Below are 20,383 nucleotides of genomic sequence, written 5' to 3'. Positions count from 1 at the left end.
CCAGAGATCGCAGAGTCACACCAAAATCGGCAACACGAATCCATACAACAGAAATTAGCGAGGGCTCGCTGCAATCTGCGACACTCCAGAAGACACATCCTTCCTCCCAGTATAGGAGCGGCTTCACCCTGAGGTCCGTGCAGTGTCGAGCGTACAAGAGCTACCCACCAGTTCGATAACACAGCTACAGAGTCAGCTTCCCAGTGTAGGACCAACGAGTTGTTAAAGTTTCTGATGAACTTGTGATTTAGTAAATGTTGAACATTGCACCTCAAGGGAACAGTTTGTTAAGTATTGCATAAAGTAATGCTTTCATAGTCACTGAAAATTGTAAATCCTGTGCCAAAGAACTGGGTCAAAGTTAAATAAATATTTTACTTATTTATGTAATAATGTGGACCAGTATTTCGTATGTTCTACTTTGATGGGCCTTCTCCCAGAGCAGTCAAACAATCCACAGTTATGGCTGCACGAAAGTAGCTTAATCTGGTCACAACTAGTAACAAGAGTGAGGACCCCCGGTATCATCAACAAACCGATGGATCCCACAGGACACAATGGCCCATATCTCAAAAAGTATTTGATTCCAGACAAATACTTTTGGCGTGTTTTTTTTTGTTTAGTTTCAACTAGTGCTACCCCTGTAAGGAAGCTGACGTTTTCTTCAATCCGGAAACTGTTTTGATGCTGCTCGCGAGGTCAGTTTATTCTGCAAAATTTGTCAGAGCCCCTTCATATTCATTGGACAAATATATTATACTAGAACTGACATGCAATTACATTTTCTCGCAATTTGGTGGCACAGATCCTGAGAAATCAGTACCCAGAACAAACACCTCTGGCCGTAATAACGGCCTTGATACGCCTGGGCATTGAGTCAAACACAGCTTGGATGGCGTGTACAGGTACAGCTGCCCATGCAGCTTCAACACGATACAACAGTTCATCAAGAGTAGTGACTGGCGTATTGTGACGAGCCAATTGCTCGGCCACCATTGACCACACGTTTTCAATTGGTGAGAGATCTGGAGAATTGCTGGCCAGGACAGCAGTCGATCAGTTTCTGTATCCAGAAAGGCCCGTACACGACCTGCAACATGCGGTCGTGCATTATCCTGCTGAAATGGAGTGTTTCACAGGGATCGAATGAAGGGTAGAGCCACGGGTCGTAACACATCTGCAATGTAACGTCCACTGTTCAAATTGCCGTCAATGCGACCAAGAGGTGAGCGAGACGTGTAACCAATGGCACCCAATACAATCACGCCGGGTGACACGCCAGTATGGCGATGACGAATAGACACTTGCAATGTGCGTTCACCGCGATGTCGCCAAACACTGATGCGACCATCACGATGCTGTAAACAGAAACTGGATTCATCCGAAAAAATGACATTTTGCCATTCTTGCACCCAGGTTCGTCGTTCAGTACACCATCGCAGGCGCTCCTGTCTGTGATGCAGCGTCAAGGGTAACCGCAGCCATGGTCTCCGAGCTGATAGCCCATGCTGCTGCAAACGTCGTCGAACTGCTCGTGCAGATGGTTGTTGTCTTGGAAACGTTCCCATCTGTTGACTCAGGGATCGAGACGTGGCTGCGCGATCCATTACAGCCATGCAGATAAGATGCCTGTCATCTCGACTGCCAGTGATACGAGGCCCTTGGGATCCAACACGGCGTTCCGTATTACCCTCCTGAACCCACCGATTCAATATTCTGCTAACAGTCATTGGATCTCGACCAACGCGAGCAGCAATGTCGCTATACGATAAACCGAAATCGCGATAGGCTACAATCCGACCTTTATCAAAGTCGGAAACGTGATGGTACGCATTGCTCCTCCCTACACGAGGCATCACAACAACGTTTCACCAGGCAACTGATGTTTGTGCATGAGAGATCATTTGGAAACTTTCCTTATGTCAACACGTTGTAGGTGTCACCACTGGCGCCAACTTTGTGTGAATGCTCTGAAAAGCTAATCATTTGCATATCACAGCATCTTCTTTGCTGTCGGTTAAATTTCGCATCTGTAGCACGTCATCTTCGTGGTGTAGCAATTTTAATGGCCTGTAGTAACATCTGTAGCATCTCACTTCAGAAGCTTATATTCTTTTCTTATTTAAATTGTTTATCGTCTACATTTCACTTCCGTAGTATGCTGCACAGCACACGCCTTCTTCATAAAAACATCCTAGCAGTTACATTTATAGAAGAATAGAAGAAATGTGTTCGCAACTGCAAATAAGATTAGACCTTTCACTGCGCAGTTTATTGTCAACATGTGAAAATTTGTGCCAGACCGGGATTCGAATCCAGATTTCCCGCTTTAAGCGAGCTGTCCGTTTAACAAATTCGGCAGCCTGAGCGCGCCTCCTGTACGGACAGAAACTCCCTTACGTCACCGTGTTGACCACGTCCTGCAGTCTTACAGTTGTTGTGATTACCGCCTGGGAAAGACTCATTTGTTATTTTCGCGGCCGTTTTTGACATCCAACACTATTTTGCAGTGTCTGTGTCTCACAGCGTACTAAGCAGTGTCCTCCGGATATGCATGCATGTCTGCAGGGCATTGCATAGTACAACGTAAAACACAGATACTGCAAAATAAAACTTAAATCTATATTCGATGTTAACAAATATCTCTTTTTCAGACTCTTTTTGCTTTACTACTTTTGGTGCTTCTCTCCCTAATATAATTCCCTCAGCGTCGCCTGATTTAATTGTGCTACTTTCCACTATCCATGTTTCTTCTTGTTGATAATACCTTACAACGTTCTCTGAAGACACTCGAACAGTACTGACAGAACTACAATGTCGAGGCAGACGTTTAAGTCTTTATTTTTGCTCCTCGAACTTTAATTCCTTTTTCAGACTACTTTTTTCTTTGGTTTCCTTTACTGCTTCCTCAATGTATGAATTGAATAACATCGGTGACAGGGTACAACCAACTCTCATTCTCTTCTCAAGTACTGCTTCATTTTCGTGTACGTAGTATATGGGATGATTTTTAAAACATGCAGCGCATTTCAGTACACGTGTGGTACAATACATGAACACCTGGAATACTGAGAGGACTGACAATTTTATTGCGAAAAGACTGCACTTAATTAGACAGATACAACAGCAGCACTTAAGTTGTAAATGGTAAAATGCAACAGTACAGGTAAGTAATGGAAAAACCGTTTGGAGCGAGTGGTAGAAGGCAAAAAAATTATTGCAGTTGAATTTAACAGGGAAATGTATGTAGGGAGAAACGAAAGACGAATTTTTCGTTATGCAAGTCATTGCATATGATTCGATAAGAATAACGGGCAGCTAAAAATAGTCAAGAACTGGTCGGTAGCATCTTCCTTCGTTGAGATAGACAACTGCAGAAAATTTTGTATGGCAGTGAGTCAGTGAACTGATTATGGCCTCATAGGAAGATCAGTGAGGGCTGAGGAATCCGGAATGTGTTAATGAGAACAACGGACATTGAATTTCAGTGTCGTGCCGATGCGCCTTCTTCCTTGACTGTACCACGCTGTAAACTTTGGCTTTTAGAGTCTCGTCACAGCAAATAGCAAACACCTTTTCCGCGACAGGTGCGCCAAGTACGCTAGCAGCGTTTACGACCTCTCCTGCCATCAGCGACGCCGAAGACACGGCGCCCGGAGCAGCCGGTGTAATGGCCGCACCGTCCGTTTGCATACCAGTGGCTCCGAGGTCAGCAGCTTTCCCGGCCCGGATTACTCGACTACCGCCTCTGCAGCGCAGCTCCACTCGACTCTTCGGCCGGTGTCGTGGAAAGAAGTGCGGTGGGCCGCGTCTGTATTAGACGCCACACAAAGGCTGCTGCAGTGTGAGGTTCCTGTAGAGTAAAACATAAGCTGCAGGCGATGGACACAACAATACCAACTCCACCTTACAAACATCTTACACTAGCAACAACAAGGCGCAGTCAGTACATCTATATCTACATTTACATCTAAATACATACTCCGCAATCCACCATATGGTGCGCGGTGGAGGGTACCTCGTACCAGAACTAGCATCTTCTCTCCCTGTTCCACTCCCAAACAAAACGAGTGAAAAATGACTGCCTATATACCTCTGTAAGAGCCCTAATCTCTCTTATTTTATCTTTGTGGTCTTTCCGCGAAATGTAAGTTGGCGGCAGTAAAATCGTACTGTAGTCAGCCCCAAATGCTGGTTCTCTAAATTTCCTCAGTAGCGATTCACGAAAAGAACACCTCCTTTCCTCTAGAGACTCCCACCCGAGTTCCTGAACCATTTCCGTAACACTCGCCTGATGATCAAACCTACCAGTAACAAATCTAGCAGCCCGCCTCTGAATTGCTTCTATGTTCTCCCTCAATCCGACCTGATAGGGATCCCAAACGCTCGAGCATTACTCAAGAATAGGTCGTGTCAGTGTTTTATAAGCGGTCTCCTTTACAGGTGAACCACATCTTCCCAAAATTCCACCAATGAACCGAAGACGACTATCCGCCTTCCCCACAATTGCCATAACATTCTTGTCCCACTTCATATTGCTCTGCAATGTTACGCCCAAATATTTAATCGACGTGACTGTGTCAAGCGCTACACTACTCATGGAGTATTCAAACATTACAGGATTCTTTTTTCTATTCATCTGCATTAATTTACGTTTATCTATATTTAGAGTTAGCTGTCATTCTTTACACCAATCACAAATCCTGTCCAAGTCATCTTGTATCCTCCTACAGTCAGTAAACGACTACACCTTCCCATGCACCACAGCATCATCAGCAAACGGCCGCACATTGCTATCCACCCTATCCGAAAGATCATTTATGTACATAGAAAACAACAGCGGACCTACCACACTTCCCTGGGGCACTCCAGATGACACTCTCACTTCCGATTAAGACTCACCATCGAGGACAACGTACTGGGTTCCATTACTTAAGAAGTCTTCGAGCCACTCACATACTTGGGAACCAATCCCATATGCTCGTACCTTAGTTAGGAGTCTGCAGTCCGGAAGTCCGATCTACCTTCAATGCGCGGTAACAACACTGATGTCACTGGTGACACTGCCACCAGAATTATTAAACGTGGTTTCCCGAAATTCGTTCACCAGAGGCGACGAAGTAAATACTCCAGAAATCGAATCAAGAACAACTACCAACATGAGTAACTTAGAAGCAGATATCCTCGGTGAAATTAATCACTTCATAAAGGCAAGGCCTGCGCTCCAGAATGAAAAGCATTCAAGTTGCTTGGAGAGTCTTCTGATAAAATAACTCCATACTTAGCAATCATATGTAACCGCTGGCTCGTCGAAAGATCCATACCTAAGAACAGGGAAGTTGCACAAGTCACACTAGTACCCAAGAAAGGAAACAGGAGTAATCTGCTGAATTACAGAACCATATCAAGAATGTCGATTTGAAGCAGGATTTTGGTACATACACTGTATTCGAAATTAACATTGAAGAACAATTTATTGACAAATAGCACGGACTCAGAAAATGTCGTTCTTGCGAAACACAACTAGCTCTTTGTTCTCACTTAGCAATGAGTGCTATGGAGGATAGGTGGTGCCAAATCGATTCCATACTTTCGGATTTCCAGAAGGCTTTTGAGACTGTTCCTCACTCCAAAACGCATTCTAATCGGATTGCGTGCCTACGGAATACCGCCTCAGTTGTGCAACTGGATTCGGGTTTGCTATCACAAATTGACGGAAAGACTTCGAGTAAAACAGAAGTAATATCTGGCGTTGCCCAAGGACGTGTTACAGGCTCTTTTCCGTTCCCGATGTACATAAATGACATAAGAGACAATCTGAGCAGCCCTCTTAGATTGATTGTGGATGATGCTGTCACTTACTGCCTTGTAAAGTCATCAGATAACCAAAACCAATTGCAAAATGATCTAGATAACGTATCTGTATAAAGCGTGCCTCGTGATGACTGTGTTGTGTGCTGTCCTTAGGTTAGTTAGGTTTAAGTAGTTCTAAGTTCTAGGGGACTGATGACCATAGATGTTAAGTGGTGGTGGTGGTTAGTGTTTAACGTCCCGTCGACAACGAGGTCATTAGAGACGGAGCGCAAGCTCGGGTTAGGGAAGGATTGGGAAGGAAATCGGCCGTGCCCTTTCAAAGGAACCATCCAGGCGTTTGCCTGAAACGATCTAGGGAAATCACGGAAATCCTAAATCAGGATGACCGGAGACGGGATTGAACCATCGTCCTCCGGAATGCGAGTCCAGTGTGCTAACCATTGCGCCACCTCGCTCGGTGAGATGTTAAGTCCCATAGTGCTCAGAGCCATTTGAAACATTTTTTTGTATAATGCGAAAAATGTCAACTAACTCTAAGTAATGGAAAACGTAAAGCCATCCACATAAGTACTAAGAGAAATCCATTAAATTACGGTTACACGATAAATCACACAAATCTAAAGGTTGTAAATTCTACCAAATACTTAGGAATTAGAATTACAAATAACTTAACTTGGGAGGATCACAAATAATGCTGTGGGGAAATCAGACCAAAGACTTCGATTTACTGAGAAAACGCTTAGAAGCAACAGGTCTGCTAAAAACACTGTTTGGGCCCCTCGATCGCCCGATCTGACTCCTCTGGATTTCAATGCAAGGGATTTTAGTGAGAGGACTGTGTGCAGAACAAGGCTTCGAGGTCTGGTAGACTTGAGACAACGGTATCTACACCGCAGTACAGGCCATAACACCTGTCACATTTATCAATACGTGGCGAGAAGTGGAGTACCGCTGCCGTATCTGTCGAGCTACACACGGTTCCCACACTGAACTGCACCAACATGCATAAAATATTGAGCTTCTGTGTGCAATGTTGCACAAGTAAAATTATGAACCTTAATAGATACTGAAATATAAACAAATGTGTTTGTATAGCTCTAGCCCGGACACCCTGTATTTGTCAGAGAAATTCGCCAAACAGTCTGCAGTGCCTTAAAGTTAACAGAAAGAAAATTAGTGATACCGTTAAGAGAGCACACCTACAGCTTTAGGAGGGTGTAGAAATGGTACCAGGAGATCATCTGGTCTCACACTGCTGACATATGTCGTGACAGTTGAGTCATACGTATGTACTGTGGTTGTACAGATTAAGAGCAGTAATATGAGCCGACGTGGAGGCGTGACAAAATGGCAGAAAGGAGGTGGCGGGTTTCGGCGAGATCACAACCATACCGTGAATGAAGTCGCCCACTTTGTCTGTGTCTCAACCCGGAATGGCTACCGTGTCTTTAGCTAACGGTGTACCACTGGCAGCCATTTAAAACGGCGTAAGGACAGTGGTCGCAAGAAGCTCCTAAGCGAGAAGATTCACGCCTGTACGTAAATTAACATTAACAACTTCAGTCCTACCTCTAAGTTTGTTCATTCAAATGCGATCGGTTTCGGTGGCGTGTGTTTTGGGCATTTCACGCATAAGCAGATCCGCGGACGTTGAGTTTGACTTTTATTCTCCGTCATGGCAATATGGAAAGTTGGTTATAGTACCAATATTTGTCAACAGAGGTGCCTCATGATGGTACAGCGGATTACCGAAACCGGTCGCATTTGAATAAGCAGATTTAGACACACGGCTGAACGTGTTACCATTAATTCTCATATACTGACCTGCTGTAGTCCCATTTTCCATCCCAAGTTGAAGATGGATGTATGAACGCTAGAATCACGCCTTGTCCATGGGAATCGGATGCTACCCTAATTGAAATTGCTGCTGTCAATCAATGCAGATCCATCTCATCCACTCTCCGAGAGAACATTGCGAAGGGAACTGCATGCAATGGACGTTTGGAATTGGGTGATAAAGCAACATGTCTTCAGTGGGCACACAACCTAGAAACTGAACGATACCTGGCTAAGGAACGTAATATTGCCCGACAAGTCGTTGTTGTACCCCTTCACAGATAGTACAAGGCGTGGAGTGAACCGACTATCAAACGTCGTTTAACGCGCGTGTGTGTGTAAAAAGGGGATGGGGTCATGTAGAACGGAAATGATTCTGTGACGGCTTAGGGGGTGTTTTTCGTATTGTAACTTGGGCCCACTGATTCAGGATAATGTAAACACTGTAAACACTGACCAAGACGTTTATTTAAAAATTCTCGGTGACCGTTTCTTCTAGGTCTGCCATGATGAAAAACAGTCATGCTAGAGGGCTACGCCGGCCGGGGTGGCCGAGCGGTTAAGGCGCTACAAAATGGCTCTGAACACTATGGGACCTAACTGCTGAGGTCATCAGTCTCCTAGAACTTAGAACTATTTAAACCTAACTAACCTAAGGACATCACACATACATGCCCGAGGCATGATTCGAACCTGCGACCGTAGCGGTCGCGCGGCTCCAGACCGTAGCGCCTAGAACCGCTCGGCCACTCCGGCCGGCAACCGTAGTCTGTTGCCCGTCCTGCCCAGCAGTTCATTTATGTACATAGAAAATAATAGTGATCCTGTCACACTTCTCTGCGGCACTCCTGACAATACCTTTGTCGCTGATGAACATTCGCTGTCAAGGATAACATCATCATCATCAGTTCTCTGCTATATTAGCAGGTCCTTTGCCTCTCCATTTTCTGCGATCCATTGCTTCCTTCTTAAGGCTGCTGTATGTTGTACCGTCCATCATGTCATCCAGTATCTGGAATCTCTTCCTTCCTCGCTTCCTTTTCCCTTCTACATAACCTTCTAAAACTGTTTTTATCAGTCCGTCATTCTTTCTTAATATATGCCCAATCTAATTTCTTTTTCTTCTCTTTATTACATCTAGTAACTGCCTTTTCTCTCCCACTCTTCTCAGTACCTCTTCATTTTTTACTCTGTCCATCCAACTTATTCCTTCCATCTCCCGCCATGTCCAGATCTCAAAAGCCTCCAGCCTTTCCCTGTCTTTTTACCTCATAGTCCATGTTTCAGCGCCATATAGAAGAACACTCCATACAAGACATTTTATGAGTCTCTTTCTGAGTTCTCTGTCCATACCGCTGCAGAAGATTCTCCTTTTCTTATAAAACGCCTCTTTTGCCATTGCTATCCTTGTTTTAATTTCTGTGGTGCACTTCCAGTCGGTGTCTATCCTGCTTCCAAGATACTTAAAATTTTGCACCTGTTCTAGTGTTTCTCCATTCAGCACAATTTTTATTTCCTTATTTCCTCCTATTGCCAATACTTTTGTTTTATTTGTGTTAATTTTCATTCCATATTTTTCCCCGTTAGTTGCAATGGTGTCCACCAAATCCTGTAATTCTTTCTCCCCTGTGGCTACGAGGACCATGTCATCAGCAAATCTCAAGCACCCTACTCTTCTTCCTCCAATTTCTACTCCTTTGTCATCTAATGAGCATTGGTCAATCATATTTTCCAAGTACAGGTTGAAAAGAGTAGGTGATAAACAGCATCCTTGTCTTACTCCTTTCCCTAGTCTGATCCAGTTTGTACTTTCTCCTCTCACTTTAACTGAAACTTTTTGATTAAGGTACAATGAGTTTATAAGTCTTCTGGTTTTCCAGTCCACTCTCTTTTCCCTCATAATAGTCGCCAGCTTGTCCCAAACCACATTGTCAAATGCCTTTTCTAAATCGATGAAGCACATATATAGGTCTCTTCCTTTTTCAATAAACCTTTCTCCCAAGATTCATAGGAGCCCTATTGCATCTCTGGTGCCCGTATTCCGTCTAAAGCCAAACTGCTCCTCGCCGAGATTCTCCTCTATTACTTTTTCAAGTCTTTTATTAATTATTCTTAACATCACTTTGGCTGCATGTGAAATACTTCTTAATTAATGTACATGTTGCAAACGCATGAGATAAACTAATTAAGGAATAATAAGGATAACATACTTGGCTCTATAACTTTACAAGTCTTCGTCACTCACACATCTGAGAATCTATTCCATATGCTCGTTCCTTCGTTAGTAAGCTGCATTGCGGTACTGTGTCAAATATTTTTCTTAAGCCTCTGTTATTACTATTTCTTACTGAATGAAGTTTAAGAAGCTTGTCACATCAACGTTTGACTAATGCCTGTACATGCCTGAGTTAGATTGGATTGTGTGTCATTATACGAGGGTCGTTCAATAAGTAATGCCCCACATTTTTTTTAAAACCCATTAATATACATAGACAAACGTCCTTGTTGGTGCTTTACATTTGATGCTTGTGCTGTGCGCCGGTGAAGTTTCTAACCGTTCTCGCAGATGGCAGAGCCATAGTACAGTGTCAAAATGGCGTCTACATACGATTGTTATTGAATTCTTGTGTGCAGAAAAAGAAACCGTGGTGAACATCCATAAACGTTTGTGTGCGTGTGTTGCGATCTTGCAGTTGATAGTAGTACAGTTGGGCGATGGATAAAGAAAGTTGCAGCCACAGGAAATGCAGAAACAGAGCTCCATAACCAGTCACGCTCAGGACGTCCTGTTGCAGCCACTGCTCCAGACATGCTGAGTCGTGAGAATGCATTATTCATACCGACCGGCGCGCCACAACTCGACAATTGGCTCTATAGTTGTCGGTCAGGGGGAAATGCGTCTACAATGATCGAGACTCTCGGATATTCAAACAGGTGCCCACGATGGCTTCCACGAATGTTTACAGCGGACCACAAGATTAAAAGAAAGGCAATTTCATCTGAATTGTTGGAGCGTTTTGACACCGATGGAGAGGCCTTTCTGTCACGGATCCTTACGGTGAACGAAAGCTGGGTGCACCATTTTGCACCGGAAACAAAAAGCCAGTCTATGGAGTGGCATCATCCTCATTCAACACAAAAGAGGAATGTCAAGACAACCCCCTCTGCCGGAAAAGTCATGGTGATAGTCGTCTGGGATTGTAGTGGCGTCATTCTCGCGGATGTCAGGCCAAGAGGGTCAACCATCAATTCAGAGGCATAGGTGAAGAATCTGAATAAACTCAAGAACCGTTTCCGACGTGTTTGATCGCACAAGAATCCAGCAGAAATCTTGCTCCAACAAGATAATGCACGCCCACACACAAGTCTGAGAACCCGGGAACACATCGCCATATTGAGTTGGACATCTTTGCCTCATCCACCATACAGTCCGGACCTGGCATCCTCTGACTTCCTTCTCTTTGGGCCGGTTAAAGATCCTCTATGGGAAACACACTTTGAAGATGACGAGAGTGTCAGTCGTGCAGTGAAAACATGGCTGCGGCTACAGGACAAGAGCTTTTACCAGCAGGGAACAGATATTCTTCCGTAACGTTGGCGTTCGGCCATAGAACGTGACAGAGATTACGTAGAAAAATAGGACCTGGACAAGACATGTTGATGTATATTGTCACCAAATTCTGACTCTTAACAATAAAAATGTTCCGAGAAAAAAACGGTCCTCGTAATTACATTCAGCCTACTTGACTACTCGCAACGCACTGACGACAGCTACACGTCAGTTGAAATCTATATCTACAATGCAATAAAAAAGACGGGTGACATTACGGCCGATGTTGCCATTCTTACTGTCCTGGTTCCAGGTCTGCTAACTCGGCAACAGTTGGGGGTGCGGTGTGCTGACTGCCAGCCCTCCATACCGCGCCCAGATGACGCCGTTGGGTGATGCACGGCACGGCGGTCGGCCGGTACCGATTGGCCCATCTTTGGCCACCACGGCGGTTCTTGCTTAACGCTGAAGTCACGACAGGTTGTCCATGAGAATGACATACGAGGTTTGTGAAAGAACTCTAAAGTCAATTTAGTAACGATAAGAACTACTTGTAAGGGACTTGTCCTTCGAGTGCGTGTTTGATACGCCAGGATATAGAGTAGTTTATCTGAATTTTGACTTCAGTTTGAAACGCCCGCTAAACCCGCAGGGAAGAACAGGTGATTAGGATTGTGGAAAGGGCCAAACAAGGTGTCGGCCAGGTTCACTCAAAATTGTAATTTATAATAATTTACTAACTCCTTTAAACCAAAACGGCACGTAGCCGAACCTTTAGAACTTCGAGTTTCAAAAAGGCAATTATTTCACGGCTGACGGCCTCCAAATAAGAAATCTTAACAGTCAACAAAATAAAAATGCAGATAAAATAGCAAATAAAATAATTAAAATATATATGGTACCACAGCTAGGCTGGAAGGCCTCAAGGCAAAAGTAGAGAGAAGAAACATATGCAAGGTGCAATAAAAGCGGCTGAGGCCCATGATTAAATTTTAAAATATATTACCGCATTTTTTTAAGGCAGAAGACCGCAATACATTTGTTTAAAGGGTAATTTCAAGAATAAGGTTTTAAGCGGCTTAAGGCCCACAACTGATTTTCCAAAATCCAAAAATACATTAAGTCCAACAAGAATCTTTAAATGGACAGCCACGGACCGACCGACACAACGACTTGCTTGCCACCAATCAGTACATGAGAAGTCAAACACAAAAGTTTACGAACGTGATAATTCTCTATGAAGAATGTATTAGCTGTCAAAACTATACACCATGTTGGACAGCGACAACAGGCTGCCTGAAATTACGTTAGTAGCCATGACAGGTAACCGAAACACTAACGGCCACAAGGCAGAAAATTCCGCTGGTACACTTGAATTTGAAATACGGTAACAGAGTTAACTTCACCCAAAAGGAACACTGGCTGAATTTACGTCAGTGGCCAGGGCAGGTAACCAGAACACTAACGGCAACAAGGCAGAAAATTCCGCTGGTGCACTCAAATTGTAGTCAACCAACGTAGTTAATTACTTCGCATAGCGGCTAAATTTCAGCAATATAAGCACTCTGTGTTGCTCACAGGAAACCTCCCCAACAGCGAACCACCGAAATGAACCACCACAACGTGAATGGACGTGGCTTGGGTAGTTGAAACCACTACTCAACTTTGACGTCCTGGGTTGGTGAGCCACGAAGCTCGTAGCGATCGGACACCTCCACACACGCTCCGACACTGCGCAGGGACCACCAGCGGACCCAGCCGATTGGGCCGTACGGGGATCCTCCCTGGTGCGCAGCAAACGACCGAGTCACTTTCAGTACGCCGACAACATATAAAACAAGTATGTGGGAATGACACCAAGTACACACACAGTTTGACAAACACTTGCACGAAGACTTGAACGACACATACACACACACACACACACACACACACACACACACACACACACACACCCGACTCATGAACGATCGGCGAGCCAAATCGCGTCGTCCGGTAGGACGACCAACAGACGATCCACCAAGACCGTGGCCCGGCTCAAGTGATGCGTGGCGGCAATGGTCGGCCGAGCCATTTCGACACAGACCTCTCTGCTGCTCCAACCCAACTGCACTGGTGCCGCATTGCAACTGCCGACTGGCAGGTCTGGACTGCGCTCCAGACGCGTTCGAACTGACTGGCCGCCCGAACTCGCGACCGAACTTGCTTACGACAGACAAAGACTGGGAAGTAATAGCAGTCAAGCAAGGATACTACGAGAGGGGATATATCGATACGCGCTGCTAACGCCGCTCACGGTGAGGCAAAGCAGTAACTCAGTGACGGTAGTAATTTAAATTAACGTAGTGAGGTGCGAGTACGTTAAAAACAGGGTGTAAAATACATGATGGCGGGAACACGAGCCACTCATGGCTCACAGTTATTTAGCGATAGTAAGCACACATCCATATTGGTTGTTTCAGAACAGTTGAATGGTAAGATCCAGCAGAGAGCCGTTAAGAAGAATGGAAGAAGACGTAAGACGCATCGTTTGAGATAATTTTAACGTCATCCAGAACTGTGCTGCAACGGCTCATAGTCCTTACCAGAACGGAAAAAAATAAATATACAGGCATCAGTACAGTCAGCACTTCGCTAACAGCGATGAAGCCCGTCCACAACTACATGCACACCTGATGGTATGTAGAAAGAATCAAACTGAGGAGGCACATGTTGATTGTGACACTCATTGCAATCACTTTGTAAAGCCATTTTGATCTTTATTATTAAGATCAGGCACTTTCAGTGCAGTCTCATTAGGTCAGGTTTTAGAATGAATCAGATGGTTCGAAACTAGTCGCCAAACATATGTACAACAACTGTGAGAGATTTGTTAATAAACACTTCACGAAATATTAAAAAAAAGCTGTTTGTCCTGTGAGAACAAAATGTTGAAATTGAAAAAAAGGGCCAGCATTATGTTTTCCCATTCCGTTTTCCATGAACAAAACGTGCGTGAGAATACTGATCGTCTGCAGGGCTACATGTGAGTCCAATTTTCTCGTCGCGGTCACTTCGCGAGACGTGTATCGGAGTAGGTAATACGTTGCCCAACTGTTCACGGAACGGCGCTACCCAAAGTTCAGCAGTAAACTTCTCTGCGCTGCATAACGCCTCTGTTGTAGCGTCTGCCACTGAAGTTGAACGTCTCCGTAACGCTCTCGCCGTTACTCAGCGATACGAAACGCACCGCTCTTCGTTAGATCGTCTCTATCGCTTCTATTCTTCTATCGCAGATACGTGGCGAAGATCCCAGTCTAATGAACATATGAACATTACTCACTACTGGGTCGAAGAAGTGTTTGGTAAGGCACTTCTTTGGTAGTTCAGATTTTCTCAGTAGAACTCAGTCTGACAACTCTTTTTTCCTACAATTTGTTTCATGCGGTCATTCCACTTCAGGTCGCTCCAGATGGTTATGCTCTGGTATTTTAAGGCAGTTACTGTTTCCAGTGATTTCTCATTAACAGTGAAATCGAACAGCGGTGTATCTCTTCGCCTGCTTACGTTGAGCGTCTGCTGCCAGGACCTGCACCAATCACGGAAAGAGGCACTAGCCTAGTTACACCTGCTTCCCTCCTATACGAACCATATCTTAAACAGTAAACGGATTTTTCTGTCACTGTTCAAATACCTATATTAGGGTTTATGCTTATTCCACACATTACTCTGTATTGTAATGCCTCTGTATCTTGGGTGTAACAAACGAAAGAAGCCGCCTGACTCATCACACAACAATTTACCTGAATTAGACGACAGTAGGTGTGGAAAAACTTGATCCTGAGAAAAGATATTGGCGAATGTCACTGCAGGAAGCTTTAGAAGGGTATGTTTTGTGAACAGTTGCGGTGGGAGAAGCAGATATCGTGTGACAGCTGAATCAAAAACATAGACTTTTTTCAAGGGGGGGGGGGGGGGGGGGGGAGAACACAAGCTGGCTAATGAAATGCAAAGTTATAAGCAGCACGAGGACTGTCTGATGGAGGCACTTCTAGTTTGGCCTTCCGACGGAGCCGTCTGGTCGACGCTGTCCTTGGCATATATATAGGCTGTGCCTGCCAGTCGGACACAGCCTGTAGCTGACAAAACACTCTGTAGCTGCCTGCCAGCGGCAACGAGGCGCCCCAGTGAAACCTTCCCGTCTCCTCTATACCTCTTTTGTTATTACTCAATAACCGTCTCCTCTATATCTCTTTTGTTAATGATAACCTTCCCTTTTACAATAAACTATGAAACCTTTCCTCAGGATTTCTATCTCTTGCTTAATAATAACAAATGAAATCTTCCCTTTGAAATTTATTCTCTTTCTCTATCTTCGCATACAAATTTGATTGCTGCTTGTTAAAATTGATTTGCTGATTATTTCGACGAAACATAGAATCTGTCGTCGTCGCGCCCCTCAGTCGTTACCTGCAATAACCCAAAACTGTTCCTTACCTCTTTTACTGCTACATCGAACTGCGACATGAATATACTTACTCTGTTTTACTATACTCTATTAGCTGCTGGTGGGCTTTCATAATAAGTGGCTGTATTTATTACCAAAGCTGACGTTATTCTTTAATTAATTTGACTGAAATTACGTAATTCATAGTTAAACTTTTTCTTTTACGTTGACGGTTTTTGGGATGGATTATAATTAGAAATGCAATATTGCTGGCAAAAGTTGATTATATTCTGAATGAAATGATTTTACAAACGTTCAAATGCGACTTACTTTTTAAAATAATATTACAACTAGCAATGCGCTAACATACCTTCAGTAGTCTTGAGTTTCTCAAAAAATTAATTCAATAATGTTAGTTCCTCTTATTATAATAGCTGATGTGTCTGTACATACGTTTATAATCTCTTGTAAATCATAGCTGGTGGGTGGCAGGCACACTACTCCTCTCAACCTCTCGCTTCAGACCTGCTACCGACTCGCTTCACTTCTCGCTTACTACTGACTTCCTACGAACGCTAAAGTGCGGTCTCTCCTGCCAGCAATGCTTTCTGGTGCAGACAATCCCTGCTACCATTACAAAATGTATCAATGCGCGGTCTTTCCCGCTCTTTTCTTAAAATGTATCCATACGCGGTCTCTCCCGCCCTTTTTAAAATTATATCAATTTGCGGTCTCTCTTGCCAACAATACTTTGGTGCAGACGTTCCCTGCTACCACAATTATTTCCAACATGACAAATATTAATTATTCCTACTTAATCCTATTAATAAAATATAAACATCTTTCATAAATTGTGTTTGACAATAAACAATAGAAATATACACGTCTTACACAAGTTGTGTGAAAATCATACGATGCCTCCTCCCGCCACCACAACACTAGACCGGTAGTAACACATAGCAGCGCACAAAACACCCGGCAACCTGGCCGAGGTAGCTGACGCACACTTTTGTGGTGGTGCTCGGATCTTGGCAATGAAAGAAAATTTTCACGCTAGTATTTGGGTATAAGCTATAGGAAAAGACGAGTAGTGTACGGTATGTACAAGGACCGTGAGAAAACAAAAAGAATCGAAGACCAAGGACGAAGTGCTCCGATTAAAAAGGATACAGAGTGTGATGCAGTCTTCCTCCTCTGCCGTTCAGCCTGTACATCGAAAAAGCAATGACGGCAGAAAAAGTATGGTTCAAGAATGCGATTGAAATAAACGGTGAAAGGATACCAGGTATATGTTCGCTGAAGATATCGTTATCGTCAGTGAAAGTAAAGAGGGAGTAGAGGACACGTTGACTGAAATAAGCAGTTTAATGAGGGCAGATTAAGGGTTGAGAGTCAACAAAGTAAACACGGAAGTAAAGAGGAATGGCAGAAATGAGATTGTCAACAAAATGAGCATGAAAACTGGGGACCACAGTGTAGACTAACTGAGGAGAATCCGCTACTTTGGAGAAAAAATTACGTATGATGGACAAAACAAGGGGGATATACACTGCCGGACAAAAGTTTCAGATCACCGAACTATGAATTTGTGGTTATAACACGGATTTCGTTTTGAATATTCTATCATACCCTCTTATAATACTAAAACAAGTATGAACTTGTAAAGACTTTGCGCCTCTGTTGCGATCTAGCTGGTTGTTCGCACACAGGGAGGCTCATGAGTAACCATAACAACAGTGACGTGCCTTTGCCTAGACGGTTCCATTCTAATAGGCCTCATTCTTTGAGGTGTCTGTGTAGCTATCATTTCGCATTAGTTTACACTACCTTTCATGAATGTAGCAGTGTGTTTGTATACCTGATGAGGTTCACACCATGTCATCTCACAATGCAAGAGAAGCAGGAGATCGGAACAGAAGAACATGCTACAATAGTAGCTCCGCATCAGGACGGCCATTCAAGTCGTACAATAGCAACTTAAGTTAGCGCAGACCATCTACAGTAGTTAATAAACTGCAGTGGTTCAAGCAAACTCATGCCATTGTGTTTGGAGATCTGGAAGGCCCCCAGTAACATCATACTGGTAACACCAATTCACATGTGTATAGATTAAACGTCAGAGTACTCATGCTGAACGCGAAATTCGCGACGAAGTAAACAGTATGCGGGCAGCTCCAATATCTGCCTCAACAGTGCAAAGCGTCTCCGTGATCAAGGTTTAAAGGGGTGCATGACGGTCAAAAAACCTTTATTAGGCGAACAGAATAAGGAGAAAAGATTGAAATGGGCACAGCAACACAAAAACTGGAGCTTGGAGCAGTATTCCAATGTGTTATTCATGGATGAACCTAAATCTGAAGTATTTGGAAACCATCGTCGAATATTTGTTCGCCAACTTCGTGGAGGACATATGAAGAGTCAGTGCGTAATGCCAATGGTGAAGCACGGTGGAGGGTAGGTCGTGGTGTGAGTGTTTTGCAAGTGATGAAGTCGATGATCTAGTGAGACTTAATGAACATTAAAGAAGTATAGCATAGGATACTGATCAACAACGCAGTTTTGCCGGCCGGGATGGCCGAGCGGTTCTAAATGGTTAAAATGGCTCTGAGCACTATGGGACTTAACTGCTGTGGTTATCAGTCCCCCAGAACTTAGAACTACTTAAACCTAACTAACCTAAGGACAACACACACATCCATGCCCGAGGCAGGATTCGAACTTACGACCGTAGCGGTCGCGTGGTTGCAGACGAGCGGTTCTAGGCGCTACAGTTTGGAACAGCGCGACCGGTACAGTCGCAGGTTCGAATCCTGCCTCGGGCATGGATGTGTGTGATGTCCTTAGGTTAGTTAGGTTTAAGTAGTTCTAAGTTCTAGGGGACTGATGACCTGAGAAATTAAGTCCCATAGTGCTCAGAGCCATTTGAACAACGCAGTTCCATCTGGCAGGAGGCTCACTGGTCATGATATGTTCTGCAGTAGGACAATGGTCCCAACCATGCTTCTAAATTCTGCAGAGGTTATATCAATAGAAAACAGAAATGTGGCGAACTGAATAATGTGATTTGGACTTAAATCCCATAGAATTCTTATGGGATGAACTTTACAGGAAGATCAGAAAATTGAGGTCATCAAACACTGAAGATATATGGAATAATTTGCAGACGTGTTGGACCGCATTATCTGCAAAAACACTACATAATCTTATCTCCAGAATGGCAAGAGTTTGTGCAGATTTTCTAAGGGCAAAGGATGGATAATTTGAAGAGGCTGAAATATAAGCCGTGTTGTATTGTATTTAATGACAGTGAGAGAAAATATTTATTTTGTTAGTCTGTTTAGTTTGTATGATGTTTAAAGTTTTCATCACTGGTGATAAAACTTCTGACCTCTAGTGCAAATAGCAGACTAGCACAAGCAAAGATAGCATCCTCGCTAAAAGAAGTAAAATAGTATGAAACACAAGCCTTAGTCTGAAGAAGAAATTTCTCAGAGAGCACAGCACTGAACGGACTGTGAAACATGGACTCTGGGAAAACCGGAAAGAGCAGAATCGAACCATTTGAGACGTGGCGCTATGGAAGGATGTTGAGCACTTGATGGACTGATCACGCAAGGTTTGAAGAGATTTTCCGCAGAAACGACGAGGAAATGAATATGTGGGGACGCTGACAAGAAGAGACAGAATGAAAGAGCTTGTGTTAAGACATAGGGAAATGATTACCACGGTATTAGAGAGAGCTGCAGGGGTAGACAGAACCAGAGATTGCACATAATCGAACTATTAACTGAGGAAGAAGGGTGAAGGGCCATGGATGCCAGATAAAGAGATTGGCACTGGAGACAAATTCGAGTTGGACCGCATCAAACCAGTCGGAAGTCTGAAGAAAAGAAAAAAAGTTATACGGGTGGCAAGATGAGGCCATTGGGGTAGACTGAGAACTAGCTTAACTGGATAACGCCGAGGGCAGGAAACGCCCGTGTCATTCCAGGAGCTGTTAGGTTAGGTTAAGTTCATTCGGTTAATGTGATTTAGCGGAAAAACCCCGATTAAATGTCATTGCACGAACTCTCCCAGATAGTAGCCCACTAGTTAATCACTGCTGAACCTTACCTGTTAAGCAATTTCTCATATTACGAGATAATCCAAAATCCCACTAAATGCGAGGAATGTTTTGTAATATCATGATGTTACGAAATTTCTTTGCAGTCGCTGTACCAGTAATTGGATGTTTCTTACTCACCAAAAGTCGAACAGCAAATCAAACTACTTCGTTGCGAAGTCAAGTACTCTGTAATTTTCTTGATTCACGTGCCTGCAATGTTATAAATCGTATCTGTGCAGCAATTAAGCTCCATCTAGTAGAGTTACGGGTGTTAATTATGCCCAGATAAAATGTAAGAGAGGCACAGCGCTCCTCAGAAACGTGGACTTTTAAATTACGCAGTTTCTTATTACGCGGAATAATGGTGCTTTTAGTAACTTGGCGATATTTAACAAGTTTCCCCAAGACTATCGTTACCGGTAGCTCGGTTCACTTCACACCTCACTTAGAACATTAGAAGCGCATCGTTCATATCATATTAAGAACTTATTCTACAAGTACTTACTGATCGTACGCTTTGTTAACTAACAGGTGGTTACCGGTTCTGTGTACATACTGAAGAGTGGATTGTTCAGTATCTAGCATCCCGCAGCGTTCAGCTGGAATCGACATTGTTGTTTGTTTTCGGATTATTTTTTGTAGCGATTGCCAG

At 43.8% G+C, this 20,383-nt stretch overlaps 1 long non-coding RNA gene across 1 annotated transcript in view; it reads right to left on the bottom strand.

The window, feature by feature from the left end:
- Nucleotides 1-2,999: 2,999 nt before the first annotated feature.
- LOC124622419 overlaps nucleotides 3,000-20,383 on the bottom strand; it is a 161,421-nt gene continuing 144,037 nt past the window's right edge. Inside the window, exon 3 of the long non-coding RNA XR_006980632.1 lies at nucleotides 3,000-3,853. This is a non-coding gene — a long non-coding RNA (uncharacterized LOC124622419). The remainder of the gene's footprint in view (nucleotides 3,854-20,383) is intronic.

Source organism: Schistocerca americana, chromosome 7, assembly GCF_021461395.2.
Source record: "Schistocerca americana isolate TAMUIC-IGC-003095 chromosome 7, iqSchAmer2.1, whole genome shotgun sequence".
Classification (NCBI taxonomy): Eukaryota; Metazoa; Arthropoda; class Insecta; order Orthoptera; family Acrididae; genus Schistocerca; species Schistocerca americana.
This window is presented reverse-complemented; position numbering and strand designations above follow the sequence as displayed.